Source organism: Tenrec ecaudatus, chromosome 2 (assembly GCF_050624435.1).
Source record: "Tenrec ecaudatus isolate mTenEca1 chromosome 2, mTenEca1.hap1, whole genome shotgun sequence".
Classification (NCBI taxonomy): Eukaryota; Metazoa; Chordata; class Mammalia; order Afrosoricida; family Tenrecidae; genus Tenrec; species Tenrec ecaudatus.
This window is the reverse complement of record NC_134531.1, coordinates 22,342,334-22,365,549: the sequence shown is the minus strand read 5'-3', so window position 1 is coordinate 22,365,549 and position 23,216 is coordinate 22,342,334. Positions and strand designations below refer to the sequence as shown.

General features: G+C 36.7%; 1 long non-coding RNA gene and 1 other non-coding gene across 2 annotated transcripts in view; both read left to right on the top strand.

The window, feature by feature from the left end:
* LOC142438872 (uncharacterized) overlaps positions 1 to 23,216 on the top strand; it is a 97,472-nt gene that overhangs the window by 30,733 nt on the left and 43,523 nt on the right. The gene's annotated exons all lie outside the window — the stretch shown is intronic.
* LOC142442167 (small nucleolar RNA SNORA44) lies at positions 6,190 to 6,319 on the top strand. Its single transcript, XR_012783399.1, has one exon. It is a non-coding gene; the product is annotated as a small nucleolar RNA SNORA44 (small nucleolar RNA).

Here is a 23,216-nt window from a genome sequence, read left to right as displayed (position 1 = left end):
CATTCCAAAGCTGATTTTTTTTTAATTTTAAGGAAGAAGAAAGGAGAATATAAGGTAGTTCCAAATCAGTCTTTTGACTGGCTGTCCACAGATGGTCATATTATCATGAACTTAGGAAACTATAAAGAGCATGGTATCTTTTTCACAAATAGATATAGAGCTATATTCAACTCACTGCCATTGAATCAATCTCAACTCATACCTACCCTATATGACAACGTAAAACGGCCCTGGGGGTTTCCTAGAATATAAATCCTTATGGGACCAGAAAGCCTTGTCCTTTGCCTGCAGAGTGGCTGGTGGTCTCAAACTGTTGAACTTAGCAGCTTTACCAGTAAACCCACCATCATATAATTCAACAAACACACCCAAGGCACGGTTCATCAACATGTCCTCCATCCACATCCATACACTTCCAGCTTTGTTTCCAGCCTTCTGCCTCTCCCCTGAGGAGTCAGTCAGGCATTCTTCCCTTTACAAAATACCAAACAGTCATTTTGGGGTCCACAAGGGTCTCAAGTTGTGTTGCTTTAAGATGTTCTCTGCAGTTTTAGACACAAAAGGTCGTCTGGAGAGGTCAGATTAGAGCTGATGAAGGAAGGGCGTCTGAAGAAATTCCCACGGGACAGCAGCCCTTGTCACCATAGGAAAATGTGTAGGTGCATTGTTGTAATGAAAACAAACATAGCCCTCAGCACAATGATTCTCAACAATGCGCTTTGAACTTCTCAAAGTTTCTTCGAAATTAGTCCTCATAATTTTACTGTTTTCTTCAAAAAAGCCTGTGAATATTAACCCCCGGAACCCTCCATACAGTCACCGTGGCCAGCAAGTGGACCTCTGCCTTGTAATTACCTGGTCCTGCGGATAATCGTGGAAGCCACATTTCGATTGGATCTTCTTTTCTTTCGAAGATGTTATAATAACACTAAAACACATAAATATACTGCTGCGATCATTTGTCTTCAGTCATCCAATAACTGCTGAATTATATTTAAACATTTTATTTTGGCATAAACTCAGCCATGTATGTATAAACTGGAATCATAGCAGGAATATATATATATATATACACACATTTTTACTTACTTTCATATATATGTATGCATGTCATATATTTGTCTGTTTTATTCTTCCATAAATAAGACAATTGATTTCAACTGAGTGTGAAAGGTAAAATTTAATTATAACTGTAGTACAGTTAGGAATCTACCATAGTAATTGAAGTACACATATATGAACAGAGTAAATAGAGACTAGGTATGCTTATGAGAACTATTTAAGATAGAATTCAATATAAATGCTATACCTAAATATATAGAATCACATATAATATTTTACATGCACATTGAACATATGCTTGTACATTCAAGAAGGTTCATATATCAGATAATTACAGTATAATTAGATGTGTTAAAATGGGTTAGTAAAGAATCTTCCCCAGAGAATTTAGTCTAAAAAGACAAGCAAGCAATTTATATAGAGAAGAACAGCTAAAATAGTCAGAAAACACATTCTCTTTTGCACCAAAACCCAAAGCAGCAAAGTATCTATCCTCACACATGTCTTTTGAGAGGAAAGCAAAAAGCGTCATCATTGGGTGCACTAATAACAATGGTAGGAGTAAGACTAACAGAGCCAAGTCTTTGGAAGGCATTCCATAGCTAACCCAGGGATTTGAATGACGGAAAACGGTTAACTTTGGCAGAATAAATAGCATCATAAAGTGAAGGCCAGAGAAGAAAGTCAAAGGTAGAATTCTGTCCATTAATTCAGAGCAGATAGGACACATTGAAAATATTACTGAAATTGAGGGAAAAGTTCATTAGTCAAGACAGAGAGCAAACCTATGAGGCCTACAGATTCTACTATTAGCTGGAAAAGAAAAAAAATGTTTTGTTTACAAGCCAACAAAAAGAACAAACTTGCATCTCTTTATAGGATTCTTTACTAAACTGGTGTAGTGTATGAGAAGATTCTTAAACAGGGGAAAATGGCTGCAGCAGATCTGAGAGAAGGATCCGTCTGTTTGTTTGTTTTTAGATTAAAATTTGTTGTTGATTGGTGCCATTGATATGGTACCAACTCACACAAAATCTTTAAGGCATGTCAAAACACTGACTGCTCCTGTGTGTGATCCTCACCATCCAATTGTTACTACATTTTGAGTTCATTGTTGATGCCACTGTGTCAATTCATCTTATGGAGAAGCTTTTTCATTCTCAGTTACCTGCTACCCTACAGGCTCCAAGCCCTTCTCCAGGGACTGGTCCTTCCTGGTAACCTGTCCAACTTACATGGGACAAAATCTTACCTTGTATCAATTATGCTGACTGTACTTCACCCAAGAGAGATTTTTTGTTGCTCATTGGGTAGTCCATGACCTCATTTTTTATTTGGTCTTCCTTTTTAATTGTTCAGGTTTCTCATATATTGGAACTATCATGGCTGGAATCTAGACACATATTAGTCCTCAAAGAACATCATTACTTACTGACTATTTAAAGGGAATTACCGTTACCTGGTTCGAAGTCTCTCCTTGTGCCTTCCTAAGTATATAGTTTGTGGTTTAGAGTCTATGACATGTAAATTCTTATACATCTCTAGCTATGCTCAGCAAACACTAGAAAGTACAATAATATGATTTATGATGAGATGTTTGTTGAGAAATGTTTATCAAGATGATCTTGGGAGAATGTTTGTGCAATATGTCACACATAGTATGGATGTCGAAGTTTCAGGAAATTACTTGCGAGTATAATCCCTGGAAATTTATACTAGATAATAGATCGTCTAACCATAAAGGGTTTTAACTTGCTATTATTGTAGCCCACTCATCAGAAAGTTTGCTGTAATGTGATAGTTTGCTGTAATGGGGCAGTTGTGTGTTGCTATGATGGTGGAAGTTACATCACTAGGACTTCAAATGCCAGCAGATTCGTTCATGGTAAATGGATTTCAGAAGAGCTTATAACTAAAAATATAATGGAATAAATGAAGAGCCAGTCAGCTTCTAAAAAATTAGCCCCTAGTAACCTTATTAATAGTAATAAGATGTCAGATCTAGTACTACAAGTTGATCCCCTCATGTTGGAAAACACTCAGAATAAAAATGGGGACCAGTTGTCTCTTCAAGATAGAGCTCATTACTATCAGCCAAACTGTAGAACAAACAATCAGTTAATCATATGTCAACTTCAGGGTGCAAGTAAGATCATCCAGCAACTGTAGCAGTATGTTGACAAGCAACTGCAAGAAGTACAGGCTGAATTCAGAAGAGGACATGAAACAAACGATATCATTGCTGATGTCAGATGGCTCTTGACTGAAAGCAGAGAATACCCAAAAGGTGTTTATTTGCGTTTCATTGACAGTTCAACGGCATTTGACTGTGTGGACCATAATGAACTGTGGAGAACATTGAGGATGGAAGTCTAGAACTCTTCATTGTGCTCATTGGGAGCTTACAAACTGTTCAAGAGGCCATTTTGCTAACAGAACGAAGGGAAACTGAGTAGTTAAAAATAAATAAAGGTGTGAAGCAGGGTTGGATTATCTCACCATACTTGCTCAGTTCGTATGCTGTGCAGATCATGCGACAATTCGGATTATATGAAGAATCGTGTGGCATCAGATTGGGGGAAACTTAGAAACTGAGGTTACAGACAACACAACCCTACTTGCTGAAAGTGAAGAGGAATTGAAACACTTGCTGGAGCTCAAAGATTGTAGCCCTCAATATGGATTACATTTCAAGAGTAAAGAACACCCAAATCCTCACCACTGGACCAATAAATAACAAACATCATGATCAATGGAGAAAAGGTTAAAGTTGCCAAGAATTTTGTCTTTCTTGATCCGCAATCAATGTGCAGCAGTCACGATCAAATGGTGTGCTGCATCAGGTGAATCTGCTGCACAAGACTTCTGTAGATGTTACTTTGAGGACTACAGTGCAGCTGACCTCTATTGCACCATATGTTGGACATTGAATACTGAAAACCTGAGAATTGGTGCATCTGAATTGCGGTACTGGGTAAGAATATTGAAAGGTCCGTGGAGTGCTAAAAAGATAAACTGATCTGTATTGAAGAAGTAAGGCCAGAGTGTGCCTTAGAGCAGCGGTTCTCAACCTGTAGGTCGCGACCCCTTTGTGGCTCGAGCAACCCTTTTACAGGGGGCACCCAATTCATAACAGTAGCAAAATTACATTTATGAAGTAGCAGCAAATATAATTTTATGGTTGGGGCTCACCACAGCATGAGAAACTCTATTAAGGGCCACGGCATTAGGAAGGTTGAGAACCACTGCCTTAGAGGCAGGGATAGCAAGAATTTGTCTCGCATACTTTGGGCATAGAGTCAGAGAGACCAGCTCCTGGACTTTACCAAACAGTGCAATTTCTGTGAAGTGGAAGGGTAATGGAGAAGAGGAAGTCCCTCAGTGAGATGGATTGGTCCAGGGGCTGCATCAATGGGCTCAGGCACAGGAACAAATGTGAGGATGATCTAGGACAGGGTAATGTTTCTTTCTGTTGTGTATAGGGTCTCTGTCAGTCAGAGTGGGCTCGCTGGCTCCTAACAACCACGACAACAAATTCAGGGTTAAGATGAAGAAACTTAAAACAAGTCCATAAGAATCAAAATCCAACCTTGGGCTTATTGTTGTTAGGCTCCATTGAGTTGGTTGTTTTGTTGCTGTGTTTGAGACCACTGTCGCAGCCCCTGTGTCAACTCATCTCCTTGATTGTTTTCCATATTTTGCTGACCACCAACCTTCCAAGCATGTTATTCTTTTCTAGAAACTGAACTCTCCTGAGGCCAGACCCAAAAGATAAGAGACAAAGTCTCATCACCTCACTTCTTAAACTAACTTTACTCCTTAGACTTCACGCACAGTGCAATGCTATCGTTCAGTCATGTTAAGAGGAGCTGGGCAATCGGCATCACAATGACTCTCAGATCGTTTTCTTCTTGTGCTCAGTGTGGTTGACTCCCCATTTCCTCACAACCTCCCTGGTGAAAAACCAAAATCAAAAAGAAGCCAAAAATATTATCTGGGTGAAGGGAGACGTCGGGCGGTGTATGATATGATAAAATAATAATTTATAAATTATCAAGGGTTCATGGGGGAAGGGGGAGCGGGGAGGGGAGGGGAAGGAAATGAGGAGCTGATTCCAGGAGCCCAAGCAGAAAGCTAGTGTTTGGGGAATGATGAGGGCAACGAATGTATAAGGGTGCTTTACACAACTGATGTATGTGTGGATTGTGATAAGAGTTGTATGAGCCCTAATAAAATGATTTTTAAAAAAGAAAGCAGAAATATTAAAAATCGAAAGAACTTTAAAATGGATCAAAGGGAGGTCAAATGATAAATTATTACATTTTAACCCAATTCTGTCTGATCTGGTGGCATAGTGGTGTCCCATTGGCTGCGATCACATTGGTCCTCAGTTTAAAACTGCTGGGTGCTGCTCCGTAGAAAGATGAGGTTTTCCACTCATTTTAACAACTTACAGTCTCAAAAACTAACAGGCATGCTGCAAAGGATCACTATGAGTCTGCACTGAGTTTGATGTTAGTCTTCGGACTTCTGGAATCCCAAGGTCAGCAGTTGAAAATCACCAGCCATCTCAGCAGGAAAAAGCTGAAGCTCTCTGCGTACAGGAAGAGTTACAGATGCAGAAATTCACAGGCGTAATTCTACTCTGTCTTATAGGTTTATGCTGAGTCAGACGTGACTCAATAGCAGCACCTTTGGACAGAGGATATAACTGAATTTACAATGCTTTCTGTCTGATAGCAAAGTGATTCTAGAAGCTATTGGGGCTATATTTCTTTCAAGAGGGATTTGTTTGTTCTTCTTCAAGTTCATGGAACTTTTACTCTATCTCATCTGTGTTTGGAGGCAATCACAAGAATAGATTTCATGCAGCTTACACGAATGACCAAAAAGCAGAGGAGCTCTGGGACAGCATCAAGACTATCGTACATGAAGAGAGAAAAATGTTATTAAAAAGGCAAAAAGAAAGAAAAGACCCAGGTGGATGGGAGAAGAGACTAGGAAACCTACTCTAATATTGAGTAGCTAAAATAGATGGAAGAAACAACGAAGAAAAAGACTATAGAAGATTTCAAAAGACATCGTTCAAAGACAAAGTAAAGCGATACAATGAAATGCACTAAGTGTGAGCATGTTCCGAAGTTCTGTGGCTGGTGTGGCCATTTGATCTCCAAGTGCACGCAGGAGCAGCCTGGAGAGACTCGGACAGCTCAGGTCAGCGAAGTCTCTGCAGCTGCTGCTCGCCTTTACTACAACATTCTCCAGGACCTGGACAAGGAAGCCTTCTACCTACGTCCAGTTTCCCATCATCTTCCCTGTAGATCTGGCTAGTGACCCAGCTTTGACATGTGACAAAGCACAAAAGATGTAGAATTTTGAGCATTGAAGCCCTATGGAAAGAAAGAACTTCAAGCAGGCTGTTTTGTATGCAGCAGAAAATTTTTTCAATGTACCTGGCTTAATAAATAAAATGACATGTGAAACAAAAAGAGAGATAGAGAAATGTACTAAGTGCTAGGTTTAGAAAAGGAAAAATATATTTAGCAAATACCAAGCTGAAAAAAACTGAGAAAAAATATCCCAAGCCTCAGGGTGAAATTGTGCATAATTAAGAGGGGCAAATATTGGATGATCATAGAGCATTAAATGAAGAGAGAGTGAAGACCGAGCCTCTCAACCAAAAGACTTGATCACTAGGTGTCCATTTTAAGAATCAGCATATGGTCTCGAAGGAAGATATACTAATGTCACTGAAGTCATGATTGAAAAAATATGACTTCAAGAATTAGTATAATGCAAATTAAGTTATTTATAAAGAGCGATGCAGGTCCAGACACTTCACTATGCCAGATCAAGAAATTTGGAAGACAGCTAACTGTCCAATTGACTACAAGAAATGCATTTGCGTCAACTCTAAAGAAATGTGCCCCAACGAAATGGAGGAATTAATGAACATTGCAATCAATACCACATGTGAATAAAATTTTAGTTAAGATTATTAAAAAATAGTTGCAAGGGTACATCCACAGGGACTTGTCAAAAATTCAAGCACAGTTCAGAAGACGATAGAAAGAGAAACAATAGTGTCAGGTGCATCTTTTTCTTTTTCCAAACCAAAGATGTCACATATTTATTATTATACTCTCAGTGAGGCATAAAAATAAGGAAGAAATGAAATGTTTGCCAATGCGTGTTTAATTGATTAGATGGTGGCAAAGTCATAAACTCCACAGGACAGGATGCTAGTGAACCTAGGTCAATGCTGCTGGCATGCCATGACGTGGGCTACTCCTTCCAGACCCAGTTCTCTAGTCCATTGTCATGGGTACTCCTTGAATTCCTGGAGCCTTGTTTTTAACTACTGCCTTGGGTGCAGTTTGCATGTCTTCCTTCTGCTCCATTGGTTCGTGCTCATGTTACCTCCTGAAATATTAAACTGTTGAACAGTTCTGGAGTTTTGGATACAGTGACTCTGCATGTCTTTCTATCTTTACTTGATGCATCCTGCATCATTCAATATTTTCTCTCTAAAATGTTTCATAATTTAATTTCAGGCTTGATTTTTTCTTGATTTCCTTAAGTTTCAGATACTCGAAACATATTCTTCCCTTTTGCTTTTCCAACTCCAAATCCTTGCACTTAGGTGCTTTGCCTTCTCAAGTTGCCCTTTGAAATTTTCTTTTTGACTCGTTGACTTTGTCTTTTCTCCCACTTTGCTTTAGCCACTCTCTGATAAAGAGCAAGTTTCAGAGCCTCTCTTGCATCCCCTTTCATCATTTCTTTCTTTCCTATAATTTTAATGACCTTTTGCTTTCTGCATGAATGATGGTCTTGGTGGTCTCTTACAGCCCATCAATTCTTCTGCTACTAGTGTTGACTGTATCAACTCTGTTCTTGAAATACTCTAACAATCCAGGGGGCGGGGGTTGACTCTCATTTCGTTCCCTGTGGACTTGTTTTCATTTTCTTCAGCTTTCTCCTTATAAACAATTGATGGTGTGCTACACAATTGACCCCTGGCCTGGTTTTAGCTGCGGATGTTGAGCTTCTTCTTTGTGACTACAGATGTAGCCAATTTGATGTCTTTGAATTTCACCTGGGGAAGGCCATGTATTGTGGGTGGTGGGGGAAGTATTTGCTATGCAGAAGTTATGGTTTTGCGAAGTTCTATCATGTGATCTCCAGCTTCATTTCTATAACCAAGCCTATATTTTCCAACTACTAGCCTTGCTCTTTGTTTCTAACTTTGCATTCCAATTGCCAGATGAAGTCCTTGGTAGAATGCTTCAGTTTCCTCATCACTAGCTTTTGTGGTTGCGGAATAAAGTTGAGTAATAGTTGTATTGATTTCATTTCCCTGTAGGCAGATTGAGATGATCCAGTCGCAGATAGCATTGCAATTTATGATGGACATAGCAAGATCCCTTCTGACAATAAGGGCTGCACCATTCCCTTTGAATATGCTATTCCTGGCATAGTAAGTCATGTGATTCTCTGATTCAAAATGGTCCATATTAGCAACTAATCGCTCTTCATGTGTTTCATGTCATCTTTGATCACTTCCAATGTTCCTAAATTCATTCTTTGCACATTCCAAGTTTCAATTATTGGGGGATTTTTGCAGCTGTTTCTCCTTACTTTGAGACCTGCCCCATCAGCAAATGAAGACCCCGATGGCTCCACTCCCATGGCCTTTACTGGACTCAGGACCCATGGTTTACTTCTCTCCTGGAAAGCAGCTCCACTTAAGTGTCATTTCAAGTGTGCTTAGACCCAGGAGTCCATCTGCGGCAGTATCTCTGACAATATTCTGTTTCCTTTATTTATGTTTTCAGTATGTAAGATACTTCAAAGGTATTCAATGACTTCTACCTCCGAATTGGAGCACTGAGTCATTCTTTGTTGTCCATTCTTAGTCAGTTTTTAGTCTGTAAAACCAGTTCACCATGGAGGACTCTGCTGGCATTTTAAATATCATGGGCATAGCTTCCATCATCACAGCAAAACACAAACCTCTACAATATGGAAAGCTGATAAACAATGGTTGATCCCTGATTTTTGTGAGATTAATATTGGAAGTTTAATATTAATCCATGATTTTAATGGGACTAATATTGTACTTCTGACCTAAAGGTAATCAATTTGTCTTGTTTTCAGCCACTAAATTTATGGCAAAGTGTTAAAGCAACAAGATGAAATAAATTATTTTCTAAATTTGACAAAAGCACTTCCACATTTCACCATATGTAAAATTACATTTCACCATATGTAAAATTACTACAGTTGGGTAAGTTATTTTCTTTGGTTATTTTTAGTTCTAATGTGCACTACACTGTGGGATACTGGCTTAAACCTCCAGTTCTTTCATGGAAGAAAGATGGGACTCTCTGCTCCTGTAAAGCTTTATAGTCTGGAGAACCCTCAGAAACAGTTCAATATTTCAATATTTTGTCTCTAAAATGTTTCAAAATTTCAATTTGATGCTAAAGTTTTTCTTGAGTTCCATAAGTTTCAGATACTCTGAGCATATTCATTATGAATCTGAAATGACGCAGTGACAGTGAGTTAAGTTTGGATTGGTTTTAAATGTGTTATTACAGTATTACATTCAAGGCCAAACAACACAGAGATGTGCGCCAAATGGCACAATTTTCTAAGTTCTGACATTAGAAAGTGTGAAATTATGCAAAAAGTTTGGAACTAGAGGATGATTTGATCTAAATAGGTAGGTGATATGAACACAGTGGGACAATGATAATATTTTGATTTTTGGTAAAGCGAGCTTATATCTGCATCAGCAACAGATTTAGATAAGTATGTTTATATTTAGATAACAAAAATATGAACATGGGATTAATTATATCAGATCAGGAAACACACATACACACAAATTTCAAGTAAATGAATAATCAAACAACAAAGAGAAAAAAAATTCACCCACCAAGTTACTGGATATAAAGTAGAAGGAGGAGCATTACCCGGAATGTGTTATAGGAAGTCCAGCTCCTTTCCTCTTTGTTTCAGAGTACAACTTATCACAAGGTCATCACTAGGTCCATTGATGAGGATAAATAAAATTCTAGGCCTGAAAAGATCAACCTTGGAAATGGATCTCACATAACTCAGAAGACAAAGTAATTCTTGAACCAAGTGCAGTGCTGTGGCAATATGACAGCATTACAAAGGCATAACCTTTTGTGTCAACTTCTGATAAGGCAGCAGTAATTACCATAAATTATCCTTGAAATTTTTCAAAAAGTAAAAGACAATTAAGGATATTTTTAGACTTCTTAAGAGTTTTGTAAGCTAGGAAATGAACTATTCTTATGAATAAAATATCTCCTAGAATACTAATATTTTAAATTATATATAATTATATGTGTGTATAATTTTATACATGTATCTTGTAAGGTGTTTTAACATTACAGGTTGATGCTAAAATGTTATACATTTTATATTTATTTTAAATTATTGAATAATTCATGTTTACTTGGGCCATGGCAAAACTGAGTATGCAATAAGAGAAAAATTGCATGTTTTCTTATTCCTCAGGGGCAATTGCCTATATTATGGCATATTTATTTATCATCTAATATCCAGGGAGTGTTCTTCTATAGAAATAAACTTCCATTAATTACTATTAGAGGATATATTTTCCTATCATACTAAGCATATATGAAACATTATTTTAATGACTAAATCCATTCATAGAATGAACAATAACACCTTTCCTTTTGCTAATTGGCATTATATTATGAATTGGAGGAAAGTTTACACAGCATATTAGTTTTCCATTCAACAAATCATATACATGTTGTTTCATGTCATTGATTGCAGTTCTCATAATGTATCATCATTTATTCCACTTCTCTCTGTTGACAATTTCCTTTTTACCTTCTTTCATAACTGTTTGAATTTTTCCCATAGGTAAACAATACTTTCTTTAGGTGTAGCCAGTTAATACGACCCTTCTGGTCATAACTCCTTATGAAATCTATTATAAATATGGACTCTAAGCTTGGGGCTATTACTCTGTTACAGGATTAAGGCGGAGTTAAATCTTGACCTTAGTACAGCTGGGAACCAAGCCACACCATTGTTTCCTTGCTGCTATTGTTGTAAGGTTCCATCAATCCAGTTCTGACTCATGGTAACACTACGTACCACAGAACTGAACACTCTCCTGTCCTGTGCTATGCTCACACTGTTTGAGCCCATTGTTACAACCCCTGTCTTAATCCGTCTGCTAGAGGGCCTTCCTCTGTCAACCATCCACTTTCCCAAGCACGGTGTCCTTCTCCAGGGACTGGCCTCTCCTGACAACATGTTTAAAATAAACTATATGAAGACCCAACAGCCTTGCTTCTAAGGAACATTCTGGCTATACCTCTTCCAAGAATGATCTGTTTATTTTTGTGGTAGCCCATGGTATGTTCCATATTCTTCACTAGCACTGTTGTTTAAATGAATCATTTCTTCATTGATTCATGTGTTTTTTCACCCACTCTATTCAGGATATTATTGGTGATGAGGTACCATCAAGTCTTGCATTCCTCTGATCTTGAGTTCTCCTGAACTAATTGTGTCTTGTGCTTCAATTTTCTTCACTCTTTCACCTTTTAATAAAATGTTGCTTTTAGTTAAAATCTCTCCTAGAATACTAATATTTCAATTATATGGAATGAATATAATTATTTTAAGTGTATATAATTTGTGTGTATTGTAATTGCACCTTAGATGACTGCTCATGATCTTTGAAGCCACTAGTCACTACTTGTCACAGTAAGATGTACAATTTTATCTTTTATCAATTGAGCTCGATAACCCCCATACTATGGTTCTCATCTCCTTGGCACAGTCATTTGTTCCTGAAAGTGTCCTGTTATGTCTAAAAATGTTCCTTATTTTGCCACATTTATATTTGCAGCATGTATTTACAATAGAATAGAATTCAGCAAAGATGTTTTCCAAAATGCACAAAGTTTTCTTAACAATGTTTGAGCATGGAGAGATACGGCAACATGTTTTCCATTTTTCACAAATATGGTTTTCCCTTGATTGCTCATCAATTGACACAGTGGCTGTAACAATCGAGAAGATGGTACCGGACAGGGGACTCTTGTTCTGTTAATCAAAGGGTCGCTATGGGTTAGAAATGATTCGTTGTAACCTAATAAAAACAACAAAGACTCACATTTGTCCTTTTTCTTTTTATACCTTCTAATTTATCTTATCCTGAGCCTTGGCAAAGTTATGAAAACATACTTTTCTGTATAAACCCCCCAATTCATTTATGTTTGTTCAAACTTCTATCGTTTAGCAATTTATGCTAAACCATTATTTGGAATTGTTGCGTGATTCAGTTCATGTTTTAGCTGTTATCAAAAGGCCAGTGGTTTGAGTTCATCGAAATAAAGCCTCCAATAAAACAAAAGAACAAAAACCAAATAACACTTCAGAAGAAAACGGTTGGGGGACTACTTCTGAAATATACACCACAGTCTCAGACACACGCAAAATTGAAATCAACTGGATTTGAACTGGTTGGTCTGCATTTGCCCTTGAAATAGAATTTATTTTAGGATTCATGCAGGTCTGATCCCTGTGAGGTGAAAGTTAAGCATGTTCCCAATGTTCAACTTTTGCAAAAGGCGGCGGCTCACCATCCCCTTGATAGCCACCTTCACTTCAGTCTACAACACTCTCCCTCATGACCTAGGGTTTCACAGTTGACTAACATGTCTCACAGAACTCATACATTCTCAAGGAGATGGTTTGTGCAGTTGTAGAGACTGGCAAGCTTCAAACTTGAAGTTCAGAAGTTAATTTGAAGGATTCTCCTCATTCACACCACATTAGCTGTTAACTCAAAGCTACAGAAACAGGTGAATCAACTCAGGCCATCAGCCCAAGTCTCAAGACCCGGAGGTGAGATGTGGGCAAGTCATCCACAGACTTCAGAATAAGAGAAGACACATTAAGGAAGTTCCTCGCCACAGATTAGAACAGCTCTCAGAAGTTGGAGCCAGACTTTCTCAATGCAGAAACTGGCATCTTATTGCTGTCCATCACCCGATGACCCAACACTAGTCTTCTGTACCTGCTTAGTCAGGAAGGCGGGGGGGCATAAAGCAGGTGTCTTTCCCACACCTAGGGCTTTGATAGGGTTGTGATTTTGCCTTCTGATGCCAAACATTTAAGCATAGGACACATTGAATGTGTTGTGCTTCATAGGCAGGCCAGGTCTAGTCTCAGGCAGTTCTGTGTCAACAGCCTCCAGCTTCTCAGTCAAACAGTCTTCACCAGGGGTTTTCAACCTGTGGGTCATGACCCCTTTGGGAGTCAAATAGCCCTTTCATAGTAGTAGGCTTGATTCATAATAGTAGCAAAATTACAGTGATGAAGTAGCCACGAAAATAATTGTATGGTTGGGGTATCACCACAACATGAGGTGCTGTATGAAAGAGTCACAGCATTAAGAATGTTGAGGACCACTGGTCTTCACAATTAAGTGGCTTGCCTCCTAAGGAAGCTTAAAAATGCAAGTGATTTCTTTATTTAACACTAACACCAAAGAGGGCAATATAATGCTGACAACACCCACACGGAAAAAAAGGAGTGGTGACTTAATGCCACACCCTTTAGTAAGCTGGACACCAAAATAGATCCCACCTAAAACCAGATTTATTAGCATAGCAGATAACTCACTCCAAAAGGGGACCATATCCAAAATTTACAAAGCATATAGAAATGGAAGGATATGGCTAGAAAGGCCATTTTAACTAAGGTACTAAACTAAGCCCCTTCTTCTCTTATGAGAAAGAGAGAGAGAGAGAGAGAGAGAGAGAGAGAGAGAGAGAGAGAGAGAGAGAGAGAGACCTAGTGGTGCAATGATCAAGGGCTCAGCTGCTAAATAAACATTGAGTGGCTCAAATCCACCACCTGTTCCAAAGAAGGAAAGACTCAATGACCACCTGCTTCCAAAGAGATTACAAACCTGGGAGGTTTGATGAGAAGCCAAGTGGATGACACACCAGAAAAACAACTCTATATTTCATGCACCATATCAAAAAATTGCCTTCACTTCATGTGGCCAATATATTAATAGTCACGATACAGAGAGTCATCAGGAGTAGAACTAGATGGATAATTAGTGTGCTATGCTGGTTTGTCTCCAGAAACAAATCAGTGACATGAATCTCTGTACAAGAGAGAACTTTATATCAAAAAGCAACTTGACATCACGAATCCAGCCCAGCCCAGTTCAACTCAAGACCATTGGTTCAGTTGCCAGTCCAGCCCTTCTTCAGAATCATGTAGAGTCAGGTCACTGACAGGTGACTCAGGAAGCCAGGAGATCACAGGACAGTAAATACTCAGTCATGTTGATTTAAGGTCCATGGAAGTACCTAGGGTTGGGAAGCAACACCGAGTTCCAGTAAAATCCCAGCTAAGAAGAAAGAGAAGATAGAGAGAGAGTGGGATGGTCCCAGTTTCTTTCTTATAAAAAGTCCACACCCCAGCAGGCATAATAAGGCTGTGACCAGATTGACAGGTTGAATTCCCCCATGTTTACCAGGATGTCTTTTCGATGTAATACCTAACTACTCCAGATGGATAAACCTTTTTTTTTTTTTTGAGGCAAATGGTATGTATTTCCAGACCACTTTTTATAAATGTTGCATCAACTTGCTCTCATAAATTATTTATGATTTTCATGTTTCCATAGAATCACCTAAAGGTGATTTATTTATGTAGCATAGGATCAAGAAAACATAGATTTAAACAGTAAAATATATTTACCTATGCTAAATTATACCACTCTATTTCTGGTGGCATAATAGGTTAAGCATTGGATTGCCAACCACAAGGTTGGTGGTTCAAACCCATCATTCACTATTCAGGAGAAATATGAGGATTTCTACTCTTGCAAAAATTACAGAATTGGAAATCCAAAGATGAATTTCTACTTGATTGTATCAGGCCAATGTCAGTCAGAATCAGTTTGATAGGAGTAGATCTAATATTTATGAAAGCTACAATAAAATATTTTATTAATGACTTTATAAAAACAAATAAAGTAATTTTAAAATCTCTCATTAACAATTTTGTATGCATGAATTCTAAATTAAAATATGGGAATACTGCCCAAATTACTAGTTAATATTATAATTGGCAGTTCAAGTAGTAGTTGTCGGAGAGAGATAACAATAATAGAGTTTTATAAATTTATCCTAGAGTTCATTATTAAGTATATAAAGTGAAAACAACTTAAAGATCTGTTTATCTCTTAAGATTGCTAACCTATTTTAATATATTTGATTTTGCAGAAAATGAATAGCATTCTTAAAAACTACCAGTAGGTGGTGTAACAGGAGTAACCAAATTTAGGAAACAACTATGTTAATTTTGCATTCTCAAAGACCACTCTTATTTCTTGGCACACATAAGGTTATTTTCTTTTAAATGACATAGATTATTTTAATATAAGAAAATGCCTGTATAAAGGTTATTTAAATTAGGTCTGCCTTACTTTAAAATTGCCACAATGATTCAAAATAAGTAGCAGGAAATATATCACCATTTATTTCCCCCCTTTTACATTGTTATAAGTACAGACATTTAAGAAATAATTTTTTGTCCATTTGTATTTAATACTTCATATATATATTCTCTATATTTCTCCCTCAAGATTGCTGTTGCATTCTTAGTTATAAAACCAGCATAGAAAAGTAATTCAAAGTGTGTTAGTCTATTTGACGGGGTTTATTGTATTAAATATTACAGACATCTTGCCAGAATTGAATTAAACAATAGAAGGTTGATACTTTTAAAATATTTATTTTTATATATCAAAGTAGTCTAATATTAGACTCAATTACACTTTTGAAGATTTTAAGATTTGCCATACATAACTCTAAGAGGATCAATAAAAATAAAAAGTAACCATAATGTATAAAATATTAAAAGGCAATCTCTTTTATATCACTTTGGTATAGTTTGTGATCAGTGTCACAAAAATTCTCTCTATAGTATGTACGAAGTATGAATCCAGGAAAATTGGAAGTCATTAAATCATAATGGAATATATAATGATCAATAGCCTTGGCATTAGTGAACTGACATGGACTGCTATTGATAATTTTGATAAGGCAATCATATAGTCTACTCTTCTAGGAATTACAAAATGAAGCAGAATGTTGTTGCATTCATTGTCAATGGGAACAATGTATGATATAGCCTGAAGTCTAATTCTGTCATTGATTACATAATATCCATTTACCTAAAAGTAGCACTAATTAATACAACTATTATTCACATCAGTGTGTCAACCACTAAAACCAAAGGTGAAAATTAACAAAAAACAAAAAACAGAGACTTTCAGTAACTTATTCCATTGACCAAACATGTAATCAGAACTCATTGATCCTTTCTGGTAGTTGGGATATGAAAGTTGGAGACAGGTAAGAAGGACAGCTTTTTAAAAAGTACAGCCTTGGTATTCAAAAAGACACTGAAGAGCATAACTTTGCAAGGCCAGCAACTTACTCATTGTAAGAACGTAAGCTTTTTATTCTATAAAAACACTCAAAGTAACAACTGTATCGTGAACTTCACCACCTGAAATATACAGGAGTCATGTGACTAAATTATTTATATGCACATTGAAGTGTAAACTGAAGAATATTAAGAGAAATCCATGAAAACCAAAAGATGACCTTGAGGTTATACCAAAATACAGAAACCATGTCAAGAATATAGTTGGTACATTTTTCACTAAAAATCAAACACGAAACGGATTGTGGAATGATGAAGACATTATAAATAAAGAAAACAAAAAATCATTCAAAATGTAGAAAAGAAATAAAATCCCAAATAAAAATCAAAAAACCCCACCAAATCTGTGAAACTTGTTTTGCTAAAGAGAATGGGGGGAAGTGCTAAAGAAAAGTAACTGAACTGAAGAATTCGAAGGGTCAATCATGAAAACAAAGTAAAGTATCATAACGAAAATGTGCCAAGACATGGAGTTGGAAAATTCAAAGAAAGATATCAACCTCCACATTTATAAAACTGAACCAACCCAATCCAAACTCACTGCCATCTGATCGATGCCAACTAATATAGAACAGAGTGACTATAGAGAACAGAGTAGAACTGCCCCAGTGAGTTTCTTAGACTTTCTCCTGCCGAGTGACTGTTGGTTTTGAACTGCTGACCTTCCAGTTATCAATGGAGTACCACTGCACCCCCAGAACTCTTCAAGTTGTTGTCTCTTTTCCAGCACCACGATTCAAATACATCAATTCTTCATGTGTCTTCCTTATTCAATATCCAACTTTCATATGCATATGAGGAGTTTGAAAATACCAGGATTTAGGGCAGGCACAACTTAGTGTCATCCAATTGGTTCTGATGCAACAGAAGAAAACTACTAGGTCTTGCATCCCCCTCACAATTGTTCTGTCAGATCCCATTGTTGCAACAACTGTAACAATCTATCTGGAACCTAATTCCCACTCTGTGGATCGGCAATCTCACCTCCTCCAATTAAGTGCCCAAAGACATCCCACTCCACAAGCTAGCCTCCTAGGCCAAAGCACTCAGCTCGACCTGCTCTGTGGCCTGGAGAGTCCACTACTTTGTTCATGCTCTGGTCTGGCTCCTTGTTCTTGTCCCTGATACAGCTTCTTTGCTACTCCTCTGCTATCAAATATGTCTCCTGGTTCAAGGAGGTTCAATGCATAAAAATCTAAGGTCTAAAGATTGTGAACTGATTCTAACTCTTCTTCTTTGATCGCGAGGTGGCTGTCTTTTTGCTGGCCTTGTACTTTACTTGCATGATGTCCTTTTCTAGGACCTTAGGGGAAGCTTTGCCATCTTATTTATAAGGAACATTCTGGTTGTACTTCTTCCAAATTAGATTGGCTTGTTCTTCTAGCAGTGCGTAGTATTTTCATTATCCTTCAGCAGTATCATAATTCAAATGCATCAGTTCTTTGTTCATCCTTATTCAATATCCAACTGCTGCATTCATATGAGAAGACTGAAAACACCAGGGCTGGAATCAGGAGCACCTTAATCCTTAACATGACAGCCTCGATTTTCAACATTTTAAAGAAGTCTTGTTCAGTGGGTTTTCATAATGTTGTACATTGATTTCTTGATTGATGCTTCCATGAGCATTGATTGTGAATTCAACTAGATGAAATTTATATTTATCATTGCAGAACTTCCTACTTTTATGATTAGGTCATTGCCAAAATGCTAAGAATCATGGTCTAAATCGACATACAGCCAAAACATCGCCGATAGAAGTATTCTCACTTGCAAGTGGGTATGTATGACTTCCAATCATTAATCATTCATGTGCAAAACAGTCAGAGAGTAGATTTTTAACAGTGAAATTAATGCAAAATTTCAGTTAATTCAATAAATGAGTAATTACTATGTCTGGGAGGAAATGACAGAAATTCTTAGGCAAGGCCAAATTTTGATATTCGTCCTCGCAACAAACTACGGTAAAATAAAAAATATACATTGACTTACTAAGTCAATCTAGTTATGTCTTATCTGGAATAAAAGGGGAAAATGTGATAATAGGAACAAGGTAGCTGAGACTGGGCCACCACTAAGCTTGGGGGGGAGAGAGGAATAACTACAATTCCGATGCTGTGAAACTAGTAGATATTTTGTGTCAGTTGTTCAGTGGCGTGGTTTTACGCTATCATCTCTCCTGAAACAACACAGTTCTTTTCTACTGTCCAAAACTGACAACAGTTGTCTAATTTCCTATATTAAAAATGGCTAGAATATGGCCAGTTACTTCTTCAAGGCCAAGAAAATGTAGGTGGTATAGATATGGATGTTCAATTATGTTCATATTTATTTTGTCAAAATATTGATAAACTATTGTCTTTTTGTCCATTCATATAGCTATAAATATTTATAGGAGCAGAAAACATCATCTATCTCCTAAAAACAGCTAATCGGTTTGAATAATTGGCCTTGCAGTTAGCAGCCCATTGAAAATAAATATAGTTTTAAGTTTTTATTTATTATTAATATTATATAGATTGTAAATTTATTTTAAAATTAAAAATTCACACTTAGTATTTGCTATATTTAAAATTTTGTATTTATTGATACTTGCTATTAAATATATTGTTAGTGTCAATAACAAATACTATATTAAGAATACATATTTATTTATTTGGACTCCATCTAAACTTATATAAATCTCCTTTAAATCCATAATATATATTTAATCTATTAATGTATAAATGCAAATAAATGTAACAGAAATAAAAATTCTGAAAGTCACAAGTACAGTGTGAGTCTGAAGAATTTCTGTTTCTTTGTTTTATCAATCTTTTGTCCCTGGTGTAGTAGGAGTTATTTAGTACCTTGCAGGAAATCTTATGGTGTTAGGTATATGCAGACTTAGATGCCAGACAACTGTACTTAGTATTCGAATGGAATAAACTTTTTCTTCATGGATTTGAATTTCCAATTTTAAGAGTATTTCATGGGCATATAGGGGGTGGGTTAGTTATAAGGGGGGTTATGTTATACTCCCTTTGAGAAACACTGCTAGTGATTTATTTTTGACATTTAGTGTTTAATTAATGCTTTATGAAGTCAGGGGATTTTAAGCACCTACAATTTTTCATCATGGTCATGTTTAATAGCCTGGAAATAACATGTCATGATATGCAATATATCTTAAATCCATTAGTTTCTTTTACTTTTTTATCACTAATTTAGTAGGCTCATTACATGTACATTTTCTATCCATTTGAGTAATACGACTTGTTAAATGTGAATTCTAAAGATCATCCTCTGTAGATATTATTTTATTTGCTTTATTTATATGATCTTCATCAGAGATTGTCAGCAAATTAGATGAACAATGATACTGAAAGACTTTAACCATTTGCTCAGTAGACCAGGAACATGCATGCCTGTTCTATAAATTCAATGTACAACATGTTTTTTTTTCCACTGAGGATAAAATGATTAGAAATACAATATCCATGCTAATGCAATCTTCAGCGTCTTGTGGGATTTTCACATAATTGAAAATGTATCAATATTATGAGATAAAATTAGTGGTTTTATTCTTAACATCACAATTAGTGGTATTATATTAATATAATAATTTTAAAGAAAATATTTGAATAGAACAAAATTATGACTATTTGGTAAAATTTATAAATCTTAAAATTTTCCACAGATTTCAGATAAAAAGTCTTTGTGCAGCTTACATAAAAGAATAATAACTTCATTTGCAAAAGGTTTAGCAAAATTAACATTTCTAATAGATCCTTAGTTCAAGTAGAATAATGCCTTTAAATTCTGAAATAAAATTTTTTCTACAATTTAGAATTACACTAATTCTGTATCTGTATATATATGCAAACTGTCTATGCAAACTGTAACGATAGGATATTTCTTCAGAAGACATTAACATTTAGAATTGTCTCTGTGGCTTTTTGGGTATGTAAATATTCACAGGATCAGAAAACTCATCCGTCTCCTGGGGATCAGCTTGTGCCATAAGACCACAAAGCAAAAGAGCTCCTGGTTGTTCTTTTGGGCCAGTGAGTTGCTTCAACTCATAGCAGCCTAATGAACAGCAGAAGGAAACATTGTCCAATACTTAACCGGCCTCACAATCATTGCATTTTGTTGCACCTCCTGTGTAATTCCCCTCACTGAGAAGCCTCTCTTTACCCATGCCTCTACTTTAACAAGCATGATGTCCTTTTACAGGAACTAGCCTTTACTGACAACTAAGGGATCCTCAGTAAAGCAGAACATCTGGGTAGTATACACTAGCAGTGTAAAACACGTTAGCAGACAGATCAGGAAATAAAGAAAAACATCTGTCAAGGAAAGCTCTACTGAAATCAGTCATACAAAAGTGACTGCACACAGCCAGAGTGAGGCAGCAAAGGCTTCAAGTTATGGGATTCCAGAGGATGCAGTTTGTTGTTAGGTGCCAACAATTGAGTGCTAACTCATAGCAACTCTATGTGGAACAGAATGAAACACTGCTCAGTCCTGTGCATGCCTTACAATTGTGCACAGGTTTGAACCCATTGCTGCCACCACTGTGTCAATCCATCTTGTTGAAATTCTTCCTCATTTTTGCAACGCTTCTACATTATCAAGCATGATGTCTTCTTCCAAAGACTTTTTTCTCCAGTAACATATCCAAATTTCTTAAGATGAAATCCAGCAATACTTGCTTCTAAGGAGAATTCTGGATATACGTCTTCCAAGCAAGACCTGTTTGTTGTTTGGGGGAGTCCATGGAAATTTGCACATTCTTCACCTACTTCATAATTCAAATGTGTTCATTTTTCTTCAGTCTTTCATATTCATTGTCCAACTTTCCCATGTCTATGAGGCTATGGAAAATATCATGGCTTCAATCAGGCACACCTTAGACCTGAAAAGTAACATCCTTGTTTTTGAATACTTCAAAGGGATCTGATGTAGCAGATTTACCAAATACATTGCCTCATTTGATCTCGTAACTCCTACTTCCATGAGCATTGATTGTGTATCCAAGTAAAAAATCCTTGGCGACTTCAATATTTTACCTTTATCTTGATGTTACTTATTGGCCCAGTTGTGTGGATTTTGATCTTTTTTACATTAAATGTAAGCCCTATTGAGCTTCACCAACAAGTACTTCAAATCTGCCTTCTTTCAGCATGCTAAGTTGTGTAATCTGCATATTAAAATATGCTAATTCGTTCCATCTAATATTGACAAATAGTTGCGTCCTTTTAAAAGCCCACAGTATTTTCAATATTCTTCTCAAGGCTATCCAGAGTTTGGTATGATGCATACAGTTGACATAGTCAATAAAATACAAGTAAACACCTTCCTGGTATTCTTTGTTTTCAGCTAAGAATCATCTGACATCAGCAATGATATCCCTTATTCCATGTCCTCTTCCAAATCCACCCTGAACCTCTGGTAGATCCCTGTCAATGTACTACTGAAACAATTTTTAATGATTTTCAGCAATATTTTATTTACATATGATATTAATGATATTTTTCTATAACTTAAGCCTTCTAGTGGGCCACCTTTCTTTGAAATGGGTATAAATTGGGATTCCCTTCCAGTCACTTAGGGAGGTAGGTGTCTTCAAAATGCCTTAGCATAGACTTTCCGATGCTTTAGGGCTTCTTTAGCTTATTGTAATAACATGAGTCTTATTTTAACCGATGCCTTCAGTTTGCACTTCTTCCTTCATTACCATCGTTAGATATATAGCCATTGGTAGACATACAGATAAATAGAGTGATGGATGACAGTTAGACAATATATAGATAAATGAATTAAAAGAAAAGGAGAGAAGAATGTGCAGACATCTAGGAATGAGGATGTTGAAGTGGAAATATAAGGAACAAATCAATTTCCTCAATTTGAATGTTGGGTTTTTGCTGACCTATCAGTGCAATGGGAGTCCTGGTGGCATAGTGATTACTAACTGGGATGCTAGCCATGAGGTCAAGAGTCTGAAACCAGTAGCCTCTCCCACAGAGAAAGACAGGGCTTTCTATCCACATACAGATTTATAGTCTCAAAGCCCAGGAACTTCTCCCCTTTTCTCTGGGGTCCCTGTGAGTTGGTGTCAACTCAATGTCAGGGAGTTTGGTTTTGGAACCAACATACTATTATTTAAGCTACTTTCATTTCACTAACTTTAGTTATCAAAGCATAGAGTAATTTTCATTCTGATATTATAACCAATATTTTATAATTAACTTTTTAGATGGAAATGTGTAGTCAGTGTACAGTAAATAAAAGAATGAAAGCTCTGGCAGCAAACCTTTTATAGGAGCACGCTAAGATCCTTATGGAATTTGCCATGCTGTAAAGAATCAAACAAGATAGTGTCATGACAGAATAATTTAATTCAAAATATCAGTAGCTATATTTGTCTTGACCTGTGAACTCATAAAACATTTGAGGTTTCTCCATCCCTAGATCAAAAAGAGAAATGATTGCCATACACAATGTTAAAGATATATACAGGTTCAAAAGTTAATCCAATCTTGAATCCTGTCTTGACAGTTCATGGAAGAAAATAAAAATGGGTCACGTAAAATAAACACACCAAAGGATTT